This window comes from Myotis myotis, unplaced genomic scaffold (assembly GCF_014108235.1).
Source record: "Myotis myotis isolate mMyoMyo1 unplaced genomic scaffold, mMyoMyo1.p scaffold_m19_p_6, whole genome shotgun sequence".
Classification (NCBI taxonomy): domain Eukaryota; kingdom Metazoa; phylum Chordata; class Mammalia; order Chiroptera; family Vespertilionidae; genus Myotis; species Myotis myotis.
This window is the reverse complement of record NW_023416368.1, coordinates 87,674,360-87,698,365: the sequence shown is the minus strand read 5'-3', so window position 1 is coordinate 87,698,365 and position 24,006 is coordinate 87,674,360. Positions and strand designations below refer to the sequence as shown.

General features: G+C 50.6%; 1 pseudogene; it reads right to left on the bottom strand.

Annotated features, from left to right (window-relative positions):
• Positions 1-14,306: 14,306 nt before the first annotated feature.
• On the bottom strand, positions 14,307-14,728 carry LOC118658149 (annotated as a pseudogene).
• Positions 14,729-24,006: the final 9,278 nt, after the last annotated feature.

Below are 24,006 nucleotides of genomic sequence, written 5' to 3'. Positions count from 1 at the left end.
TTGGGATTTCGTCCCACCAGTTTGCCCTCTCTTATAGGTGTCTGTTCTCTACCGGGTGACTTCAAGTTTTTGTCCCTGCTGGTCTCTGAAGCTTTCAAACACCCATCCCCTCACCCCACTCTCTAACGGACACCAAAGTTGCCCACTATTTTCAGGCCGCCTGTGCAAGAACTGTGCTAGCCGCTGACCTTCCTCAGCGGGGCTTTCGCTCTCCGTGGCGCCCACGGCCTAGTACTTCCTGTTATTGGGGCCAAATGTCAACTCATCAGGAAGCTTTTGAGGTTGTTCTTACGCTGGCCCACATCACTCATTTCCATTCCCTGCTGTCTCTTATGGGGGGGGGGGGGGGGTCCCTAATCCAATCACGCCAGGTGGTTACTGCATCTCCTCTCCAGCAGCGATGGGAGCCCTGCCCCGAGGGCTGGCAGCCGGGCTGAGCCTGCATCTGGGGTCGGCCCTCAGCGAACAGGCTCCAGGCAGTCCACGAAGTTGCGTAAGTAATCCTTGTCCAGTCTGTTCCTCTTCTCTCGCATGGGGAGCTGCTGTCCTGGGTGCACCGCAGGTTGGTCTCCTGGAAGTACCCTTCGTTACCCATGTGGTAGCGTTTTCTGGGCCTGGAATGCTGCAGAGAAGAGGATGAATGAACAAGAGAGTGGTCACGCTCGAGGCAGACCTTGTAAGGTGAACAGAACTAACTTGTACAGCTGAGACACCCCCTCAGTTCTCACCTCCCAGCACCGTCCCGGTGCCCCTCGGGGAAGGCTGGTGGAGCCTTGAGGGCCGCGGGAGATTCTGAGCAGGAAGGGGTGGCTGGGGGGACCCTGAGGACCACTGGAGCGGGCGGAGCGGGGCTAGAGGAGGATGGGGGGGTGGGGGGGACGCGCCTTTACAACCCCGCGCCCTTCCGGCCGTGGAGCGGGCTGTTGGGGTGCCCGTGGGCGGCGCGCGGCGGCTGGGAGGGTCGGGGCGCGGCGCACGTGCAGCAGCTCTTGGCCGCCGGCCCACGCGAGTGCCCCAGGCTCGGCGCCTCCTCCCCGCGCCCTCCGGGCCGCCGCCAGGCCCCGCCGGCCCCGCGGAGACCCCTGCGGCCGATCACGGCCTCGCCGGGCGAGCCGGGCCCGGAGGAGGCGCGGGGGTGCTGCGCGGCTCGGCTGGGGCCGGAGCCCCCGAAGTCCGGCCCAGGAAGGGGCGGGCCCCGCGGCGGGGTGTCTGGGCGACAGCACGGGGTGCGTGTCTAAGCGGGGAAGCAGGTGTGGGGGGCTTGAGGAGGACGAAAAGGGGTTTATGGGGTTAAAATGTAACGGATTGAAAAGCTTATGGGGCTAACGGGGGCGGGGGGTGGGGGGTTAGGAGATCGTCCCGGGGCGAGAGGGATGGGCTTAAGGGGCGGCCTACGGTGAAAGGGGGGTTAGGGAATTGTGAGGGGGAAGAGGCATGTTGGGGTGCGAGTAGATGGTTAGTGGGATTCATGAAGTGGGGGATTTTGAGTGCAGGTAATGGGGAGTTGTGGAGAATGGACTTGGGAATAAAGGGATGGGTCCCTGAGCAGGTGTGGGAACCATCAGGAAAAAGGGCCACTCGGGGAGCTGGGTGGGAACAAAGGACCCCCCGCTTTTTTATTAATTTTTCAAATATTTATTAGATACTGTGTACAGAGATACTGGCTTCTAGCACAGTCCCAGTTCTCAAGCTCATGGTTTGAGAAAATAAGTGCAAAAAACTTAGTATAGCCCAGCCAGTGTGGCTCAGTGGTTGAGCGTGGATGCATTCACCAAGAGGTCACCTGTTCAAGTCCCAGCTGGGGCACATGCCCAGGTTGTGGGCTCCATTCCCAGTGGGGGGCGTGCAAGAGGCAGCCAATGACCAATGTTTCTCTCCCTCTCCCTTCCTCTCCCTCTAAAATCAATAAAAACATTTAAGAAAAAAACAGTATAAATTGTGAGAAAAGCTGTAAGGAAAGGGGTGGCACGCTGTGGGAGGCCGGGTGGAGCGGGCACGGCACCTTCAGGGGCCCTGAGGTGGGAAACGGGGGCAGAAAGCGGAATCAGGGACTGAAAGCCCCCAGTTGAGTTTGGAGAGAGGCTGGAACTGATCGCACTAGGCCTGCACGTCTCAGAGTTGGGGTTCTGTTTCAGTTGTGAGGGGGAAATCACAGCAATTACAAGACCACTGTCCCACTACCCCACCTGCCAGCCAGCCAGCGTTGGTAAAGCCTCCTTCACAAGGCAGTTCATTGTGTTTGGGTTCTGCCCGAATTATTAGAAATGGGAAAGGACCGAAGTCCTTCGGGAGGATGAGGTCTTAAATGAGAACCTGTTTGGGGGAGAAGGATGGGCCCCCGGGGAGAGAACCAAGGTCTGGTGGTGTGGACCCAGTCAGTCACTGGAGCCTTCTATGGAAGAGGGTTTACAAAGCCAGCTGACAGCAGCCCTGGGCAGTTTCATATCCTCTATCTGGAAAGTTAGGGGTGTTACCCACCACCACTACCACCGCCACCGTGCTTATTCCACTTGTTGACGCATTGTGCGAGGTGCTAGAGAAACCAAGACAGCTAAGATATTCTCTGCCCTCTTGGAGTTCACTGAAAAGCAGAGTATGTGGGAGACTAATTTATAAATAGTTTTCATATCCACGATAATGCTGAGTAGACGTAATTCCTGGCGCAAAAGACTGGGCTGGGAGAGGGTGCCTTTGTGTGATGCCGTATTTGCTAGACTAGTCTGAGAGCAGGGACCTGGTTGTACTTTCCTTTGTATTCCCAGGGCCTGGCACCCAGTATGCATAGCGTTTTGTGGCTCTTAGATTCTGGAAGGATGAGCAGGAGCTGGGGGGCTGGGGGGGGGGGCTCTTCACGGGCAGGAACCACTGAGGCAGTGCTCGGCGTGTTTGTGGCGCTACCCGTGCTCCTTTGCTTCTAGGTGGAGAGTGGTGTGAGGCGTGAGCTCTGCCCGCGAACTGTCACCCACGACAGCCCCGGGCTGCTGGCTTCTCTCTTGTAGCAGTCTTTCCAGGCTCCCCTAGTTAGGCTCCGGAAGAAAATAAAATGTACTGTCACCTCTTCCTGCTCTTCTTGAAGACAGCTCTTTCTCTCTTCAGGCTCAGGAAATGAATAGTGGGATGTGACACATGCTTGACAACATGACTCTTAGATAACTGGCTCCTGGCTTCTTTCTGTGGCAGAAAGACACCTGGGGCTTCACCTGTGGTTCTCAACCTTCCTAACGCCGCGACCCTTTCATACAGTTCCTCATGTTGTGGTGACCCCCAGCCATAAAATCATTTTCATTGCTACTTCATAACTGTAATTTTGCTACTGTGATGAATCGTAATGTAAATTTCTGATATGCAGGATGTATTTTCAGGGGTCGCGACCCACAGGTTGAGAACCGCTGGTAGGCGACCTCAAGGCCCTAAAAGTCACCCAAGTCCAGACAATAGTCTGTAATCCTCAGGTGAGCCACGCACTCTGCTCTCGAGACAACAGCTTGAGTGGGTCTTCCCCTCTAAGTCAGCTCCGCAGCCCGGCGGGTCGTGTCTCTCCTGGTCGGCTGACTGGGTATGTGGCCCTTTGCAAGCCTTCCTGACCCTGCCCTCTCACAGGGTGCCCGCCGACCCCTTCATGGTCCCTGAAGTCAGTTTAGCTCAACTGGTTAGCAAGAAGGAATGTCTCATCTCAGCTGTGAGGCCCTCTCAACCTGTTTTGTCACCACCAACGTGTTTAAAAAAGGAAAGCAGAAAAACTGTACTATTCCTGTCTTCTGGTCAAGATGGCGGCGTAGGTAAATGCAGCATTGGCGTCCTCCCACAACCACATCAAAATTACATCTAACCCACAAACAACCATCGTTCAGATCTGCCTGGAATCTGGCTGAGTGAACGTCCTACAACTAGAGAATTAAAGAAGAAGCCAAACTGAGACTAGTAGGAAGGGCAAAGGTGAGGAACAGGCTGGTTCAATACCCACATGTGGCATTTTTTTTAAATATATTTTATTGATTTTTTACAGAGAGGAAGGGAGAGGGTTAGAGAGTTAGAAACATCGATCAGCTGCCTCCTGCACACTCCCCACTGGGGATGTGCCTGCAACCAAGGTACATGCCCTTGACCAGAATCGAACCTGGGACCCTTGAGTCTGCAAGCCGACACTCTATCCACTGAGCCAAACCGGTTAGGGCAACATGTGGCATTTTTTTAATCGGGAGGGATATCTTGGCTACAGAGGTCTATGTGAGGAGCAAGGGTCCCAGCCCCACACCAGACCCCTCTGTCCAGGGTTCCTGTGGCAGGAAGAGAAGTCCCCATAACTTCAGGCTGTAAAAACCAGTGGGGATTATGGTTGAGTGACATGTAGGCTTCTGGAGTCCCAGGTGTTCCTCTTAAAGGGCTAGCACACAGAATTACTCAGATTCACTCCCGCTGAGCTCCAGTGCTGGGGCAGTAGCTTGAAAGGATCCGGGGACATACAGGGGGAACTAAATTGTCTGGCATCAAGGCAAGAACTGGGGGGCAGGTTTCTCCCAGACAAAAGTGCTCGCAAAGGTCCTTGTTCCTAGGCTGAGACCTCCTCTGCCAAAGAGCCAACTGGCAGGCGCCATATCTGAGTTTCCATCAACCTGACTCACACTGTTCACCTGACCCTGGTGATTCCCCAAGACCTTGCCCCACCCAATTTGCAGCCCCACCCAAGCTGTTTGCAGTGGTCTTTCCATATGAATAGCCTGTCCTGGCTTAGGCTTCAGTCTTTTCTAAAATCTTTCAAACAAGCAGCAGCTGACCTCAGCATGCCCTATAATAAGAGGCCTCAGGCTCGGTACTAGCAGCAGCTGCCTTGGTTCACAGCTTGGCCTCTCTGGGGCACCCCCAAGCAGCCATCTGCAGATCACCCTGTAGCTCATTCTAGCTAAATAGTCTTGGGACAGTGAACTGTGTGTTGTTCTTGCTTCTGACTACACAGATAATGGAAGGACATTGGGAACTTTGGGATGCACCATCTTAGTTTAGATTCAGCCCAAGTCAGCTGGAGACTTCCTGTGTGAGGGGTGATCAGTCTCCTTGAATGATCTTCTGACCTTCTTAGGCCATCCCCTGAGCTCTTCCTGGAAAAGGGATAGTTCCACATCTTCTGATTTGAACCTTTTACTGATCATGTTCTTATTCATTTCTTGTATGGGACCAGTAAAGCAGAAATTTTAATCTCATTTGCCAAGGATTGTCTGAATATTTTGCTCTTCTATGCATAGACTTTTAAAAATTATTGATTGATTGATTTGAGAGAGAGCGCTGTTGTTCCACTTGTTTATGCACTCACTGGTTGGTTCTTATATGTGTCCTGATGGGAGATTGAACCTGCAACCTTGGCATATCAGGACAATGCTCCAACCAGCCGAGCTACCCAGCCTGGGCACCTTAGTTTTTTATAATAATAAATTTTACAACCTTTTACAGTTTACGTAGTTATTTCATTTGCTTCTCTCAACTACCTTTATGAGGGGTATATGAGGGTTATCAGACTAGGATTGAGAGCTCCTCTGTTAGGATTGTCAACCTCCAAAGTCCTTCCCTCCTCTCAGGGTCCTTGGCCAATGTTTGAGTCATGGGCCCTTTTTTGTTTGTTTGTCAGTCGTCATCTGAAATTATTTTTCCATTGATTTTTAGAGAGAGTAGAAGGAAGGGGGAGAGACAGAAAAAGAGAGAGAAACATCGATGTGAGAGGAGACACATCCATTGGTTGCCTCCCCCATGCACCCCGACGAGGGCCAGGGCCTGCAACCGAGGTATGTGCCCTTGCCTGGAATCGAACCCACAACCTTTCTGTCAACGGGCTGACACTCTATCCACTGAGCCAAACCAGCTAGGACAAATCATGGACCCTTTGAAAATGTGTAGCAAGCTCTGGGCCCTTGCCCATTCCCTCAGCAACCTGCCAGTTTACAACACTCTCGGGGGGCCTCGAGCCTCAGGTGCCCTGGAGCCTGGACTGCTTTTTGTCTAGTAGTGAGATTCCTAAGGAGTCAGTATGAAAACTCTAAAGTTAGGAATGGCTGAGGGTGAGTTTTGGAAACCAGATCAAAAAGGAAGCAGAGCCTAGCTGGTTTAGCTCAGTGTTTAGAGTGTCGGCCTGCGTACTAAAGGATCCCAGGTTCGATTCCGGTCACAGGCATGTACCTTGGTTACAGGCTCCATCCCCGGCCCCAGTCAGGGCAGGTGTGGGAGGCAACCAATCGATGTCTCTCTCACATCGATGTTTCTGTCTCTCCCCTCCCTTCCACTCTCTCTCTCTAAAAAATAAAAATAATTAAAAAAATAATTAAAAAAGGAAGCAGAATGGTCAGCAGCATCATTTTGAAGACCCAAGCTCCATACGATGCCCTGGCAGAAGCAGCTGAAGAGGACTGACCCTCCTGCAAGTCGTTCTGCATGTTAGAAGGACAGGGGTGGGGGGTAGGGGGTGGGAGGGGTGGTGTTGCTGGGTTGGTAGATTTGGCTGGAGTGGTTACTTCTTTTTTTTTTTTAATATATTTTATTGATTTTTTACAGAGAGGAAGGGAGAGGGATAGAGAGTTAGAAACATCAATCAGCTGCCTCCTGCACATCTCCTACTGGGGACGTGCCCGCAACCCAGGTACATGCCCTTGACCGGAATCGAACCTGGGACCTTTCAGTCCACAGGCCGACGTTCTATCCACTGAGCCAAGCCGGTTAGGGCTGGAGTGGTTACTTCTTGACCCTTTGCTTGCAGGTGCACACAGATACACTAGAGCAGCGGTTCTCAACCTTCTGGCCCTTTAAATGCAGTTCCTCATGTGGTGACCCAACCATAAAATTATTTTCGTTGTTACTTCATAACTGTCATGTTGCTACTGTTATGAATCGTAATGTAAATATCTGCTATGCAGGATGGTCTTAGGCGACGCCTGTGAAAGGGTCGTTCGACCGCCAAAGGGGTCGCGACCCACAGGTTGAGAACTGCTGCCCTAGAGAGTTACACTGTTTAAGGTGGTAGCCACTCACCATGTGTCTTTTTAAATGAAAATGAATCAAAATGAAATATATTAAACATTCAGTTCCCCAGTTGCATAGTTGCATTTCAGGTGCTCAATAACCTTGTGTGGCTAGTGGCTGCCACATTACCTCAGATGGAGAACGTTTCCGTCAGCGCAGAAAAGGCGCCTGGACAGTGGCATTCGAGAACAGCGCTGCTCCACATGCAGCACATCTGTGGGAATCTCCCTGCAGCACAAGTTGTGCTATGGTAGGTCTTTGGGCGCAAGAGTCCACATTTCGAACAAGCTCCCAAGGGTACCACCGTTGCTGATCCCAGACCACACTTGGAGGTCAGGATGAGCCCTGACCGGTTTGGCTCAGTGGATAGAGCGTCGGCCTGCGGACTCAAGGGTCCCAGGTTCGATTCCAGTCAAGGGCATGTACCTTGGTGCAGGCGCATACCCAGTGGGGAGTGTGCAGGAGGCAGCTGGTCGATGTTTCTAACTCTCTATCCCTCTCCCTTCCTGTCTGTAAACATCAATAAAATATATTTAGAAAAAAAAGAGTGGAGATAATAAAGTCCCATTTATTCCAGTTTTCATAAATCGGTTTACCTGGTAGTTGGTTAATCTGACAAATGGGAAATTATTCTTGAGCCTGAGTTTGATTTGTAGACACCGTGGATTTTAAATTGATCGCCAGGGTTACGTAGTGGTGTTGTTTTGCCTGCTTTTTCAGAAAGTAGTTTTGTGGGGTTTTTCTCTAAAGGAAACACTTGGCCTGGGGCCTGGGGCCCCATTGTTTACATTTTTCAGTCTAAGAAAATCAGGTTTGAAAGGTTCCAGGTTGTGCCAACTCGAATTTGTGTTCATTTGTGGAACTTGAGTATAATAGAAAATGACCATTGGGGGAGGGTATTAAGGATTTGGGGGCAAAAATATCTTTACATATAGTGAATAAAAGCATGATAGAGATAGTCCCTGCCTTACATGTTTTAGGAGTAATATGGCATATGAGGTGGTGTGCCTGAAACTAAAAATATTCTATTTAGAAATTGGCTTTTAGACAATGTAATAGGTATTACAATTATGGCCTTCAGAGCATTTCTTAGGAAGAAAACTCACGGAAGTGTTTTGGGTTTTTACACATACTTCTTAAGTGTCTTCTACCAGTAGAAATTTGCAGGACTTTTTTTTTTTTTTTTCCAAATTATAAGAGAAAGTTTATTTAGAAAGTTACAGGGGTAGAAGAAGTGAGCCAGCTGAGCTGGGCTGCGTAGGCTCAGGAAATAAGTTACAGAAGCTAAAGAGGGACCCTTGGAGCTTAGGAGAGAGAAGGGCGAAGGTAAGGGGCCTGGGAGGGAGAGGAGGGGGAGGGGAAGGCGCCAGTGTGCCCAGAGAGGGAGGTGCTGGGTTCTTCCTCGTAAAGGTTTTAAAGACGGGCGGGCGGGGCGTTTAGGTGAGGCCTAGGGGAGGATCGAAATAGAATATGAATCAGCTTTATGCTGATGTGCCAAAATGACATTTATTCTTCCTGCTTCATCCGCATGACTTTTTTTTTTTCTTTTTTTTAATTGATTTTTTTACAGAGAGGACGGGAGAGGGATAGAGAGTTAGAAACATCGATCAGCTGCCTCCTGCACACCTCTACTGGGGATGTGCCTGGAACCAAGGTACATGCCCTTGATCAGAATCGAACCTGGGACCCTCAGTCCGCAGGCCGATGCTCTATCCATTGAGCCAAACCGGTTAGGGCTGCATGACTTTCTTGATTTGTCCAGTGTTTCTGCAGATTGACTTTGCTTATAACATCAATTAAATTCTAACAATTATTAAAGGGAGATGATGTAATGTTTACTATCCTTACAACTTACCCCAAAGGCAAGGCATACACTGTCCACCTAGCGATGTGCCCCTGCTCTCGATACTTCTGGAATAGTACATTAGGGCCTATAGACCTCCAGAAGTATGCACATTAATGCATGTCAGCCTCTGCTTTCAGCACGTCCATTCAAAGAATTCACGGGGTCAGAGGAGGAATGTATGGTGTGGAATTCCCCAAAGCCAGATAGCATTAGCATGAGAGAAGTAGACTTTCAGTGTGGAAATTTTCTGTTTCATCATTCTCAAAGCGCTGCCTTAGATGCTATCAGCTTAGTGCCCGCAGTCTCTGTTCCTGGCCTGCTGACAGGTGTCAGCTGGACTCAGGTTCACATGCTTATCTTGGCTTGGCCAAGCGCCAAAGGAGTCTTGATGTCCTAGAGGACTTGGAGTTTACTTTTTGTGGTTTTAAAACAACTTCCCGAAACTATCTACAACCTAAGGTCACCGTAAAATCCTTTTTGACGTGATTTCATAGGATGCTTCAGAAAAGTTTCCCAGACGAGCCGGTACCACGCATTCATTTCAGTGGCAGTGACTGGGTGCCTCAGTCTGAACACAGACCTCCCCAATCCTAGGCAGTGAGCGGTTTCTCAGCGAGCCTCTTCCTGAGGAAGTGGTCCTGCGTGAGAATTTGCCTGAGGTCAGCAGTTGGAGGGTGGCTGGGTGGAGATTTGGCTTTCTTCTCTTGAACCCTGCTACTGCCCTGCAGCCTCCTTTCTTCTCGGGCAGCGCGCTAGAGTATGACATCACTTCCTGCTTCCAGGACTAGATCGTCCTGGTGGCCTGAGTCTCCAGAGGGGCAGAGAGAGGGTGATGAGGAATTAACTGGGGCAAGAAAGGCCGCCTGTCAGCAAGATGAGAGCCTGCGGAGCCTGATGCGACCCTAGAATCCAGCTGAAGCCAGGCTGGAGCTCGGGAGCCTGCCCCAGGGAGGTGACCGTGATCTGGGTGTGAGCCTGTTTGCCCAGCACAGAAAGGAGGCCCCGCGTTCCGGGCTGGGGACATGCACGCGTGCGGGAGGGCCAGGGCGAGAAAGCACGCAGTCCGGTTCCCTCCGGCCTGAGTGGAGGGCATGGCCTTCGAAGGGGGGCTCGCTCGGGTGGGGTGACTGCCTTCGCTGCTGCTCAGCCAAGCATGGCCTTGAACTCCTTGCCAAGCAAGGAGTGAGCATGCAGTGTGTTGTGTTCCTTGTTCCTTCTCAAAGTGCTCTGACCTTTCTAAAGTATTTGTCTTGGATCAGAAGAAAGAGTCGTCACATCGTTTCTCTAACCACCGCTGGGAGAGTCTGTGCACTTTTTAAGGCCGCGAGAATGATCAGATTCGGGGCCATTTGCAGAACTGGAGTTGATTTCCCCACCTCAACCTCCTTACCCTTCGTCACATCTGTTTTGCTTTCGCTTGTAAGATAACCTATTATATGTCTGAGGACAGCACCCAGACACCTTTGGAGGCGTTCTTCTGGCAACCACAGTTCCCACTACAGGCAAACAAGAGCCAGAGCCGGCCCCCCGTGTTTCTCTGACTTTACCACGTGGCTCTCTCACTCACCTCTGACCTCACAGCATCCTGGTTTCTTAAAATGCCAAGTGTGCTCTCACTCAGGGCCTTTGCACTGGCTGTTTCCTCTGCCTAAATTATGACTCTCTCCAGCCCTTTTCCTGCCGACTTCTCCTTGTCATTCCAATCTTGGCTTTGGCGTCACCTCAGAGATACAGAAATTCCAGTAAACTTCTAGTCGTCACTCTGGTTGAAGTTGTCACAAAGCACCAGCCATGGCTGTGTGTGTATTCGGTGCCTCTCACTCCCTCCATCTTAACTGCCACAGGGTCGGGAACTTGTCTGTGTCTGTGACGCTAGGATGGTGTGTGGCACATAGTAGGTGCTCAGTAAACATCTGCTAAGACGAGCAGCGGTTCTCAACCTGTGGGTCGCGACCCCTTTGGGGGTCGAACAGCCCTTTCACAGAGGTCGCCTAAATACATCCTGCATATCAGATATTTACATGACGATTCATAACAGTAGCAACATTACAGTTATGAAGTAGCAACAAAAATAATTTTATGGTTGGGGGTCACCACAACATGAGGAACTGTATTAAAGGGTCGCGGCATTAGGAAGGTTGAGAACCACGGTGCTAAGTTATCGCATGGCCCTGGGGTAGGATGGCTGGGGTTTCTGCTGCTGCATCAACGTGCTACTACAGGGCAATAGTGAGAGCACAGCTTCCAAATCACTGCACCTTGAAACGGATAGTTCGTGATGTGTCGTTGCATTGTTTAAAATTCTACGTGTAAAGGGAAATGTTTTGTATATTGCTGTATTCACTTTGTACAAACTGAATTCATATGAAATGCTATGGTATGTACCTTGCTAAGGGGTTTTCAAAGGAACTGGGCCACTCAGTATGAAGGATCTCAACTCCGGTGGACAGAATGACACCCTCTTCCTCACACACTTCTCTGTCCCTTCTCTTTCAGAAAGCGTGCCCTTAACTTACCAGGGACTCTCTGAGGGGTGGCTGTTCTCCTAGGCCTCCTAAGGGATCAGGGCTTTTGGGAACATGAAAGGCAGGGCAGCAGGTCATGAGCCCAACAATTGAAAACGAAAGCTGTAGGAAGAGTTTTCCGTCCCAGGCTACGGAGATCAGGCTGGCTAAGTCCGGAGGCAGACAAGCAGGGACCCTCTTGGGACTGGTTTCTAGAGTGGAGTCCGTCTGTCTGAGAGGAGTCAGTCCCTGGTTCCAGTGCCTATCCATCCCTACAGCCGTCGGTTAGTCTGCTCCCCGGATATGGGGTATAACGCCCTGGCCGGGTGGCACCTGGATGCCAGGAGATCCCTGTGGACTGGAGTACGCCTGACTGAGCAGAGGGAGTCCATCCTCCGGGTGACTGGCCGTCATGGTAGACCAGGTGGCTGGTAGTATCCAAGGTCAAACCCATGCCCCAGGTAGGTATTTCCCGGGTGGAAAGGGACCCGTGCTTCTGTGGCACTCCGACCACAGGATGATGGCCCAGCACAGCCCGGAGGCTAGCTGGGGTGCCTCTCACGTCCAGCTGGGAGTTCTTATCTGTCTCTCCCTAGATGGGGAACCAGCCCACCGCTCCTGGAGAGATCCCTTTGGGTGAAACTTGACCCTGAATCCCTCAAGCTTCTTTTGCAGCATAGCCTGGTCCCCACTATAAAGTGGACAGTGGAGAAGTTTGGTCAGTTAATGGCACCCTTACGTTTAATACTATCCTGCAGTTAAACCGGTTTTCCCATTCTCAGGGAAGTGAAAGGAGAGTGAGGCCTCCTTAGATCAATGTGCCTCTTCCATACATACAGCCTGACTCGCTGAAATGACCCTCAGCTATTTGCTACCTACAAACTCTATAATTGCTACAAAGTCTGAGAGGAAAATACACACAAGTGGAAAGAAACATCCCAAAAATGGATAAGTGAATTTGTCTTTTGCCAACATTTGCCAATCCTTGAGGTATTAAAAACAACCGTCCTTGCCCTAACCAGTTTGGCTCAGTGGATAGAGCGTCGGCCTGCGGACTCAAGGGTCCCAGGTTCGATTCCAGTCAGGGGCATGTACCTTGGTTGTGGGCACATCCCCAGTAGAGGGTGTGCAGGAGGCAGCTGATCGATTGTCTCTCTCTCATCGATGTTTCCAACTCTCTATTCCTCTCCCTTCCTCTCTGTAAAAAAATCAATAAAATATGTTTTTTTAAAAGAAAGAGAGAAAACGACTGTCCTTGTTTTACAAATAAAGTCTTTACAGAGAGAAAAAAAAGCATGCCCTTAATTGCCATCTGATGAAACCTAGTTCCTCATGTGCTGTGTGAGCTCCAGGAAAAGGCAAGTAGGCCACTGAGAAGACACTTCCTGTGGATCCGGGACCACAGCAACTGCATGTCTGTGGTCTTGGCCAAGTGTGTGCCGTGGGCCTTCTTGCCGTCGCATCTCTCTCTGGCCGTGGATGGTTCGTTTCTGCCCTGTCAGAGCCCTGCTTGCTGGTGTGTCACATCCATGGACTTTACCGTTTACAGCTGGAGCAAGACCGTTGCCAGTGAGTAACGAGCAGCTGCACGTCTTAAGCAAGACCCAAGAGGCACTGTGGCATGCAGTTGTTCTCAAAAAGGGAAGATGATAGAACTTAAAAAGTAGAGCAATAACAATTTCATTTTGTTTGTTTGTTTTTTCTTTTCTTTTAAATTTATTTTTTATTATTGACAATATTACAGATGTCTCCCATTTTTCCTCCCTTTGGCCTCCTCCACCCAGCCCCACCCTACCCCAGGCCTTCACCACACTATTGTCTGTGTTCATGGGCTCTGCATATAAGTTCTTTGGTTAACCTCTTCCCACCCACCCCTGCAATTAGTACTTTTTAAAAAATGTATATTTTTATTGATTTCAGAGAGGAAGGGAGAGGGACAGAGAGATAGAAACATCAATGATGAGAGAGAACCACTGATCAGCTGCCTCCTGCATGCCCCCCACTGGGGATCAAGCCCAAAACCCAGGCATGTGCCCTGGCCAGAATCGAACCTGGGACCTTTCAGCCCGCAGGCCGGTGCTCTATCCGCTGAGCCAAACTGACTAGGGCCACAATTTTTTTAAAAAAATATATTTTATTGATTTCTCACAGAGAGCAAGGGAGAAGGGATAGAGAGCTAGAAACATCGATGAGAGAGAAACATTGATCAGCTGCCTTCTGCACACGCCCCACTGGGGATGTGCCCGCAACCAAGGTACATGCCCTTGACCGGAATCAAACCTGGGACCCTTGAGTCCACAGGCTGACGCTCTATCCACTGAGCCAAACCGGTTAGGGCACAATTTGTACTTTTTAATCCCTTCACCTTTTTCACCATTCTCCCCAGTACCCCTCCCACCTGGCAACTTTCAAAATGTTCTCTGTATCTATGAATCTGTTTCTCTCCTGCTTTATTTGTTTTTAGATTCAATTGTTGATAGATATGTATTTATTGCCATTTTATTGTACATGCTTCATTTAAAATTTTATTGTACATACTTCATTTAAAATAATTTTATGATTATTAAAATTTTTTTACAAAAGTTTATTCTCTCTTTTTTTTAATATATTTTTGTATTGATTTCAGAGAAGAAGGGAGAGGGAGAGAGAGATAGAAACATCAATGATGAGAGAGAATCTTGGATCTGCTGCCTCCTGCATGGCCCCCACTGGGGATCAAGCCTGCAACCTGGGCATGTGCCCTGACTGGGAATCAAACCATTGCCTCTTGGTTCATATGTCGATGCTCAACCACTGAGCCACGCTGCCTGAGCCAAAAGTTTATTCTTAAATGTACAACAGTCTCCAAGACAACACTTCATTCTACCTATAGGTGGCAAGACATGTTATGACAGGGAATCCAGATGTTGAAACAGAAATGGAATGAAGGATCACCCAGGCACAGGAACTGCTGCTCACTTTTTGCCAAATTTCTTAATCCCACCTGTGGCCAGGGGGCCCCTCCCCACGGCATTTAACTCAAGTTTCTTCAGCTCCTCTTTTTGCTTCTGCTTGAATGCCTTTTCTTCCTTGGCCTGCTTCTTGGGCTACTTCAGGGACTTCTTCTTTTTTTTTTTTTTTTTTTTTTTAAATATATTTTATTGATTTTTCACAGAGAGGAAGAGAGAGAGATAGAGAGTTAGAAACATCGATGAGAGAGAAACATCGATCAGCTGCCTCCAGCACATCTCCCACTGGGGATGTGCCCGCAACCCAGGTACATGCCCTTGGCCAGAATCGAACCTGGGACCCTTCAGTCCGGAGGCCGATGCTCTATCCACTGAGCCAAACCGGTTTTGGCTAGGGACTTCTTCTTGCCACCTTTGTGGCCAGACATGACGCCTCGATTGTTCATATTTTTATCGTTTTTTTTCCCTTCTTTTTAAAGAAAACCCTTTAACATTTCATGTAATACTGATTTGGTGGTGATGAACTCCTTTAGCTTTTTCTTGTCTGGGAAGCTCTTTTTATCTGTCCTTCCATTCTAAATGACAGCTTTGCAGGAAGAGTAATCTTGGTTGTAAGTGATTGCTTTTCATCACTTTGGATATTTCTTGCCATTCCCCTCTGGCCTGCAAAGTTCCTGTTGAGAAATCATCTGATGGTCTTATGGGAGCTCCCTATACCAGTAGACAACTAACTGCTTTTCTCTTGCTGCTTTTAAGATTCTCTTTGCCCTGGCTGGTGTGGTCCAGTTGGTTATGCATCGTCCTGTGCACCAAAAGGTTACTGGTTTGAACCTCGGTCAAGGGTGCGTATGGGAGGCAACCGATCAATGTTTCTCTCGCATCAATGCTTCTTTCTCTCTTTCCCTCTCCCTTCTCCTCTCTCTCTTAAATCAATAAAAACATTTTTTAAATATATTTTTATTGATGTCAGAGAGGAAGGGAGAGGGAGAGATAGAAATATCAATGATGACAGAGAATTACTGATCAGCTGCCTCCTGCACACCCCACACTGGGGATCGAGCCCGCAACCCAGCCACATGCCCCAACCAGGAATCTGTGGGAAACTGTTTATTGCCTTCACTATCTGATAAGCATAGACAGAGAACTCCCCGAAACCCCCGGAAGGCTGGGTGCCTTTGAAGCCCTAGCAAAGGTCTGAGCTAGGAGCCACCTCTGTTTGTCCAGACAGTGGTAGCTGAAAGAACTCCCCCATTTATTATTATGTAAATCCTTGCTGATGGGCTAGTCTGCCTGTTAATGGCAGGTCGCCTGCCTAAGGGCTACTCCGGATCAATAAAAGATTGGAGCAGCCTGAGCATGGGTGGAAGTCCTTCGGGACTTGGCCGCCTGGTCCCCCAATATTGCAAAATTATCTCGTGTCTTTTTCTCTCATTTGTTGTGCGGCTCCTCTTTCAGATACCGAACCCTACTCCATGCAGAACGTGGAGGGAGTCTTACTCAACAGGAATCAAACCTTGACCTCTTGGTTCACAGGTTGACACTCAACCACTGAGCCACAACAGCTGGGCAAAACATTTTTTTTTTAAAGAGTCTCTTTTTTTCTTTAACCTTTTGCATTTTAATTATGATGTGTTGTGGTGAGGGCCTCTTTTGGTTCATCTTGTTTTGGACTTTCTGCGTTTCCTGGACTTGTATGTCTATTTCCTTCACTAGGTTAAGGAAGTTTTCTGTCATTATTTTTTCAAACAGGTTTTCGATTTCTCTTTTCTCTCATACCCCTATGATGTGAATGTTGGAATGCTTGAAGTTGACTCAGAGACTTCCTACGTTATCTTCATTTTAAAAAAAAATTTTTTTTATTGATTTCAGAGAGGAAGGGGGAGGGAGAGAGAGAGAAACATCAATGAGAGAGAAACACTGATCGGCTGCCTCCTGCTGCCCCCGATTGGGGATAAGTCCGCATGCGCCCTGGCTGGGAATCAAACCGGCAACCTCTTGGTACATGGGTCAATGCTGAACCACTGGCCACACTGGCCAGGCTATTCTAATTCTTTTCCCTTCTAGAGCACTTTGTAACCCAGAATGTTATATTCCTTTTGGCTTACAAAGTCATTGCAGCTTGAGTCCACATTTGCTCTCATAGGTTTGTGTATATTTAACTTTTTATTTTTTTAACTTTTTATTTTGAAGTAATCAAAGATTTACAGAAATGCTCATTAAATTGTCCATGTACACATCAGTATAGAGTATAGACTCATGGAGTCTTTACTCCATGAGGCCCAGTGCACAAAAATTTGTGCACTCGGGGGGCGGGGGGGTCCCTCAGCCCGGCATGTGCCCTCTCGCAGTCTGGGACCCCTTGGGAGATAACGACCTGCTGGCTTAGACCTGCTCCCGGGTGGCAGAGGGCAGGCCCAATCCCTAGGTGCAGCCCCTGGTTGGGCTCAGAGCAGGGCCAATTGGGGAGTTGGGGCGCTGCCCCCTGTCATGCACAGAGCAGGGCAGATTGGGAGGTTGCAATGCCACCCTCAGTCACACTCAGGGTAGGGCCGATTGGGGGGTTGGGGCACCGCCCCCTGTCACACTCAAGGCAGAGTCGATGGGGAGGTTGCGGCGCCACCCCCTGTCACGCACAGAGCAGGGTCGATCAGGGGGTTGGGGAGCTCCCCCCTGTCACGCACAGAGCAGGGCCAATCAGGGGGTTGGGGAGCTCCCCCCTGTCACTCATAGAGTAGGGCCGATAGGGGAGTTGGCACACCGCCCCCTGTCACACACAGAGCAGGGTGGATCAGGGGGTTGGGGTTCCGCCCTCTATCACCCACAGAGCAGGGCCTATCAGGGGGTTGGGGCGCCGCCACTGTCACACTCAGGGCAGGGCCGATGGGGAGGTTATGGCTCTACCCCATCACACACAGAGCAGGGCCCGTGGGGGGGGGGGGGAGGTTGGGGCGCCACCCTCTATCACCCACAGAGCAGGGCCGATCAGGGGGTTGGGGGCGCCTTCCCCTGTCAGGAACAGAGCAGGGCGGATAGGGAGGTTGTGGCCCCACCCCCTGTCACACAGAGCCACAGGGCGATCAGGGGGTTTGGGCGCTGCCCCCTGTCACGCTGATCCCGGTGCTGGGAGGCATATTACCCTTTTACTATATAGAATAGAGGCCTGGTGCACGGGTGGGGGCTGGCTGGTTTGCCCTGAAGGGTGTCCTGGATCAGGGTGGGGTCCCCACTGGGGTGCCTGGCCAGTCTGGGTGAGGGGCTGAGGGCTGTTTTCAGGCTGGGACTGAAGCTCCCAACTGCTCCTTTTTTTCTTTTTCTTTTTTTTATTCTGAGCCAGCTTTAGCTCTGAGGCTCCAGCTCTTAGGCCTCCACTCCTGAAAGCAGGTATCTGGTTTGTTTCGGTTCTATAATCGAAACTCTGTATCAACTCCAGCTCTGAGATCCCAGCTCGCTGAAAGCTGGTTTCTGGAGTTTTGTTTAGTGTCTGTATTTGTTACAATGTTTGAAACTGCAGGCTCAGAGGCCTGCAGCGGCAGGCGGGGAACGTTGGAGTCCTCCGTCACTGAAGCAAGCAAGCCTCATGTTAGTTTCAAGCTGCCTGGCTGCCCGCCGCCATCTTGGCTGACAGTTAATTTGCATATTGCCCTGATTAGCCAATGGGAAGGGTAGCGGTTGTACGCCAATTACCATGTTTCTCTTTTATTAGTGTAGATGGTCATTTACTATCATCATTCATTTTGATGCCCAAATTGTCCCAGCTTTGGATAGAAGGAGTCTCTTCAAAGTAGCCTTGAGTCTGGCGTGGCGCCATCATGTTTTGAGTACTTCCTTACTTGTTGCTAAAGGGTTCCATACCCGTTTCCAATGTGTTGGTCAGAGGTTCCCCCACACCGGCAAGTAATTCTTGGACACCAGCTGGGTATCCTACAAGTCAATTCTGAAACTACCTCTGTAGGTAATCATCAGATCCTACAGGTTAAGGGCTCCGTCTCCTAAGACTGCACACTCCCGCTTCCCATGTCAGATACCCAGGTTCTCTATCACCTATGCTTCTGACACTGGCTATAGATGGGAGGTTCCAGTGGCCCCTCTTTGGTTTGATTAATCTGCTAGGATGACTCACAGAACTCGGAAACGTTTCACTTGCTAGATTATTGGTTTATTATAAAAGGATGTAACTCAGGTACAACCAGATGAAAAATGCATAACGCAATGTATGGGGAAGCGGCACAGCTTCCCTGTCCTCTGAACCCACACTCTCCCCCGTCTCCAGTCGCCCAACAACCCAGAGCTCTCTGAACACTCCCCTTTTGGGATTTTTTGGCGGCCTCGTTACATAGGCACCATTGATTATGTCACTGGCCATTGTTGACCTGTTCCACCCCAGCTCCTCTCTGCTCCCTGGGGGTCTGGAGATTGGGGTGTGTCCCCTGGCAACCAGCTTCCACCCTCAGGTGCTGTTCCAAAGGCACCTCATTTACAAACAAAAGACACCTTCTCCAAGAGTTTTAGGAGTTCTAGGCCAGAAACGGGGACAAGACCAAGTACTGTATATATTTCTTATTGTAAATCACAATATCACAGCCACCAGAACATGTTCTGAGCTCATATTCTACACCCTTTGCTTCAGCCAGAATCAGCCATTTCTCCAAGAAACCCTGGCTCCATTTGGAGTCGATCTTGGCCCTGGGTGTGCTCTTTGCTATTGAGGTGTTACTGCTCTGGCCGCTCTCAGGAAACAGAGCTAAAGCATACTTGTGGGTGATACACATTCACATCTAGTTTTCCTGTATCTGTATATGTTGAAAACCATGAGTTCATCCCAATGTATTTAATTCTAGTCCAACACCGCAGGGTTCATTCTGTTTTTCCTCTTCACGGATTTGTAACTCCTTTTTCTGATAGTGAGAACCCTGCCCCGTTCGCCTCAGCACTTTCACTTATTTAATCAGTCGTTCCCTCCTACACGCCATCCACCTCCCCCACTCTCCTCTCCACTCCTTGGGCTCCTGACCCACTGCTGACGGCTCCCCCATGACGCCCTCCTCACCTTTCTTGGGGTCCCCCACCCAGGGCTGCGTCCCCTCCTCCAAAGACACGGCCTCCCTCTGCAGGGCTGTGAGGACCTGTGCTGAACCCTCTGCTCAGGTGCCTCACGGGTGTCTGACCATCTAATGGTCTGGTCTCATCTGTTCCTTGTTTAAATTATGGGGAGCAGATATTACGGCTTCCAGTGAATGGAAGCACAAAGCTCGGCTTTTGTGAGGGTTAAACAAGTTCACCCTCAACTTCTGGCAGCATTCCAGCATTTTGGGTGAACTGGGTAAGCAGCATTCCTGCACCCGGTACCTGTGGGCTGAGAGAAACCGACCCCAGACACAGCAGCCTCCATCCCCTGAGTCGCTGGCTCCTTAATGCCATTGAGTTGTGTGATGTTGATCACCCTGATAGGGACGCCCTTCGGCCTTGGAGTGGGTCAGTGTCCCATCCTCACCGTGCTGGCCTGTCCCTCCCAGGCACCCGCAGAGGCAGACAGGGTCTCCATGAGTCTGAGTGTGCAGTTTGGGGAGATGCCTGTTACCAGATCCGGTTAAGGAGGTTTCTCTCTATTCCTGGTTTGTAAGGGTTTTTTATCATGAATATTTTACTTGGTTCTATTTATTTTTGCATCTTTTAAATATATATATTTTTATTGATTTCAAAGAAGAAGGGAGAGGGAGAAATAGAAACATCAAGGATGAGAGAGAATCATGGATCGGCTGCCTCTCGCACCCCCGCCCCTCCCCATTGGGGTTCGAGCCCTCAACCCGGGCATATGCCCTGACCAGGACTCAAACTGTGACCTTCTGGTTCGTAGGCTGACGCTCAACCACAGAGCCGCACCATCGGGCTCTCTTTGCATCGTCTGGGTCAGGGTTTTTCCCCTTTAGGTGACTACGGTGATTTACACGGAAAGATTTTCATCTCCATTGATTCCCATTGACGTTGACTCACTCTGACAGGTTTGAAAGTACCTGTGTGCAGAGATAAGCCTCTTGCTGATGATTCATATGCGCCCACGTGGACGCTGCTGGCTTCGTGTGCTGGTCGTTCGTGTAGCCATTTCAGCTCTCTCCGTGGATGGGCCGTGCCTTCCTGATGGAGCACCATCCGTTTCTTTGTATGATGAGTGGGTGAGTTTTCTTTTTCTTGTCTTTTTTTTAATATATTTTTATTGATTTCAGAGAGGGAGAGAGAGAGAGAAACATCAACGATGAGAGAGTCATTGATCGGCTGCCTCCTGCATGCTGCACACCCCCTACTGGGGATCGAGCTCGCAACTCAGGCATGTGCCCTTGACCGGAATCGAACCTGGGACCCTTCAGTCTGCAGGCCGATGCTCTATCCACCGAGCCAAACCAGCTAGCACTGGGTAGCTTTTCTTGAGTGTCTTCTCTGAAGCAGTTGATTGGGGCTCTCTCTTCCTGGAGGGCCTGAGGGTGCTGGTCCACAGAATGTCCTCACGGCCTCTGGGAGAACTTAGCACAAACCCCGTTTCTGGAGCGTGATTCTGCAAGGCCAGGAGCTACCTGGGCCCAGCGAGCAGGCAGTGCCACACAGCAAGAATAGAGGGACGTGTGCCTCCGGGGCCTTGCGGGGGTGCTGGGCATTCCTGGGCCCCAACCATGATCTGAGGGGTTTTTCACAGCAGCAGAGCCCCCAGGCACCCAGGTGCGGGGTGCGGGCAGCAGTGCGCCCCGTGCTTCCCTGGGGATCTCGTTGAATCTTCACGTGTGAGATTCCCAAATGAAAGACACAGGAACTAGGGTCCAGAAACTGCCCAGGCCCAGAGACACCAGAACTGACTGAGTCTGAATCACACTCTTTCCCTGACAATAAGCCTCTGCCAGCTCCCCGAGCGCCCACCCCCCTCGGGGCAGGGGACGGGGGGGGGGGGGGGGAGGGGCGGGGGGGGTGCTGCAGCAGTTTCATGGCTCCCTGGTGAGTCTGGAATTGGTTTGGGAGACCTCTAACCTATTGGATGAAATGACCCTGAGAGCGCCCCCAACCCCCACAAGCTTCTGAGTCCTCCAGCCCTGGGCCTGTGTCATCCTGTCAATGAAAAGGAGTGAATCGCCCTGACCGGTTTGGCTCAGTGGATAGAGCGTCGGCCCGTGGACTGAAAGGCCCCAGGTTCGATTCCGGTCAAGGGCATGTACCTGGGTTGCGGGCACATCCCCAGTGGGGATATGTGCAGGAGGCAGCTGATCGATGTTTCTCTCTCATCAATGTTTCTAATTCTCTATCCCTCTCCCTTCCTCTCTGTAGAAAATCAATAAAATGCTATATATTTTTTAAAAAGAAAGAAAAAGGAAATGAGTGAATTTCTGAAAACATCAGACTGATTTTTATTTAGGGCCTTGCTGTCCGCCCGAGCGAAGAGCTTTGAGGAGCCTTGACAGTGCTCCAACTCTGGGAAAGTGGGGGCACTGGTGTGGAGTCAGTGCGTCCAGTGCAGTGGCCGGCAAACCGCGGCTCGCAAGCCACATGCGGCTCTTTGGCCCCTTGACTGTGGCTCTTCCACAAAATACCACGTGCGGGCACACACGTACAGTGCGAAGTTGACTTAGAACTTTAAGTGAAGTTTATTAAGTTAATTTTAGGGAACGTTGTAGAGTGAAAGAAAATGTAGTGTCGAGGACTGAGAAAGGAATGTTGAGATGGTTTGGACATATAGAGAGGATGAACGGAAGGAGATAGACGAAACAAGTATACAAGAAGAGTGTGGATGGGAGAGTTGGAAGGGGTCGACCTCAGCGAACGTACCTCAATCAGACGGAGGACGTTTTTAGCAAAGGCCAGCTTAGGAGTACCCTAATTAAGTTAATAACAACGTACCTACCTATATAGTTTAACTTTTAAAAATTTGGCTCTCAAAAGAAATGTAATCGTTGTACTGTTGATATTTGGCTCTGTTGGCTAATGAGTTTGCCGACCACTGGTCTAGTGCATCAGAAGTTGCAGTGATGGCACATGCCGTGTAATGATGCAGTTTTACCAAATGGAAGCGAGGTACAGAGAAATGAGGTTGAGTTGCCCTGCCCCCTGGTGTCAGGATTTTTAACTACAGTCTGGAAACAAACGACTTCACTCTGAGGTGATTTATTTATCCTCACTCAAGGATTTTTCCATTGATTTTTAGAGAGAGTGCAAGGGAGGGGGCGGGAGAGGGAGAGAAACATCAGTGTGAGAGAGACGCGTCGATTGGTTGCCTCCTGCACGCGCCCGGATTGAACCTGCAACACAGGTGCAAGCCCCTGACTGGGAATCGAATCCGAGACCCTTCAGGCCGCGGGCTGACGCTAACCACTGAGCACCAGCCAGGGCTTGGAGGTGACTTTGGTGAGGATGTAGAAACAACAGGCCCTGTTTCCTGCGATCATTGATCTTTAGCGTTGAAACTGTGTAGGTCACACACCGGATCCCTCCCCCGTGGTTTGTGCCTTGTGCCTTCGTAAGAGATTTTAGGAAAGTTCTTTCTGTGTTTTCTTAGTTACTAGTTATGGTCGGTAAGCACCCTCGCCCTTCCTCAGTCCCTTCCCAGCCAAGGGCTGCGGGTGACAGGGTGGGAAAGTGGCTGATTGGAGGGGCCAGCCCGGGCATCTGACGTCTCTGGCGCTCACTGGTGGTTTAGACTTCCTCCTGGGCCGTCGGGAGGTCCTGAGTGGCTCCCCCGGACACACAGCCTGGCACAGGGAGCGCTGGAGCACCCGGAGTGGGGCAGGTGGCAGTGTGGGGCGAGTCAGGGCCCAGGAGGCTTTCCCTCTGAGCCTTCTTCCCCCTCCTCCCCGCCCCCCCCCTCCCCCTCAAATCGCCACGCCTTCGTACCATGAGTAGAGAAAGGAAAAACGACTTGGGGTCATGCTCCTGTGTTGGTCTCCTGTGTTGGTCTGCTCAGGCTGCCATAGCAAAATGCCACCGATTGGGCGGCTCAGACACAGACATTTATTCCCTCACTTTGTGGAGGCTGCGAGTCCTCGATCAAGGAGGTGCGGGTGGGGGAGAGGGCTCCCTGGTCAGAAGGGCACCATCCTGCGGTTCAGAGCCCACCCTGACGACCTCGTTTGACCTTGATCACTTCCTCGCAGGCCCCGTCTCCACATACATTCATGCTGGGGGTTAGGGCTTCCACGTGTGACTGGGGGGGTGGGGGTGGGGGGCGCAGCACAATTCAGTCCATAGCAGCTCTATATTGTTTCTTACAAAAAAACATCATGTATCGATAGTCATACTTTTATCTTACTTCATTGTTGCTTTACTGGGCGTTTTATCACCCTCGGTAAGTTGGGAACAGAAGAAATCTGGCAGTTTGGGTGGGTGCCTTTATTTCAGTCCCCACCTCTTCTGAGTGCCTCCAGCAGATGGTGGCCCTGAGCTGAGCTCTTGTCCCCAAGGCCTTCTGCCTGCCAGTTGGCGGGGGGGGGGGGGGGGGGGGGGGGCGGGAGGTAGGGGGGCAGGGGGCTGAGGAGCAGGTCTGAGATGTCTGGAGCAGCACTGGATGTGAGCCAGCAATGGAAAGCAACGAAGGTCTAATGAGCGTAATTAGGCCAGTGACCGTGCACGGGGGACAGACCCGCCATGTGAGGGAGAGGCGGGCCTGCACGGGAGGGGCTCATGGAGGGAAAGACACTTTGCAAGCAGGTAAAGCCCAAACACATGTGCTTGGTGT